This window comes from Ovis aries, chromosome 2 (genome assembly GCF_016772045.2).
Source record: "Ovis aries strain OAR_USU_Benz2616 breed Rambouillet chromosome 2, ARS-UI_Ramb_v3.0, whole genome shotgun sequence".
In the NCBI taxonomy this organism is placed as follows: domain Eukaryota; kingdom Metazoa; phylum Chordata; class Mammalia; order Artiodactyla; family Bovidae; genus Ovis; species Ovis aries.
Window position 1 is genome coordinate 15,725,545 of NC_056055.1, and position 608 is coordinate 15,726,152.

The window sequence follows — 608 nt, forward strand, 5'->3', positions numbered from 1 at the left end:
TATGAACACTGTGTGGAAATTTTCTGGTGTACACAAGCAGGCTTCATCTAGGGTATATATACCAAGAAGTGGACTGCTCAGTTGTAAGGTTCCAACTTGGCCCAGAATACTCTCAAGTCTTGCCCCTATGAGTGAGTGAGTGAGTGAAGTCGCTCAGTTGTGTCCGACTCTTTGAGACCCCATGGACTGTAGCCTATCAGGCTTCTCCGTCCATGGGATTCTCCAGGCAAGCATACTGGAGTGGGTTACCATTTCTTTCTCCAGGGGATCTTCCCGACCCAGGGATTGAACCTGGGTCTCCTGCATTGGAGGCAGACGCTTTAACCTCTGAGCCACCAGGGAAGCCCCTATAGCCCCTATGAAGTCCATCCCTCTGTGCTCCATTTCCAGAACAATGACTTGCCATTACTTCCTGTCTTTAGGACTTAGATCAAACCTGGAATGCCTATCTTCCCCTCTTCCATCTCCTCTCTTCTCTTTGAAGTCCAGCTCAGAGCTCCACCTCTCAGGCTGACGACCAGTCTCCCCTGCATATTTTGGACTTGGGGAGGAAATAGCGCTAAGCTCCAGTGCTGCTGTCTCCTGGCCTTGTGATTTTAAAATATTTT

At 49.3% G+C, this 608-nt stretch overlaps 1 non-coding gene across 1 annotated transcript; it reads right to left on the reverse strand.

Moving 5' to 3' along the window:
* Positions 1-270: 270 nt before the first annotated feature.
* Positions 271-342, reverse strand: TRNAW-CCA (transfer RNA tryptophan (anticodon CCA)). The gene has a single exon. It is a non-coding gene; the product is annotated as a tRNA-Trp (tRNA).
* Between the last annotated feature and the right edge of the window lie 266 nt (positions 343-608).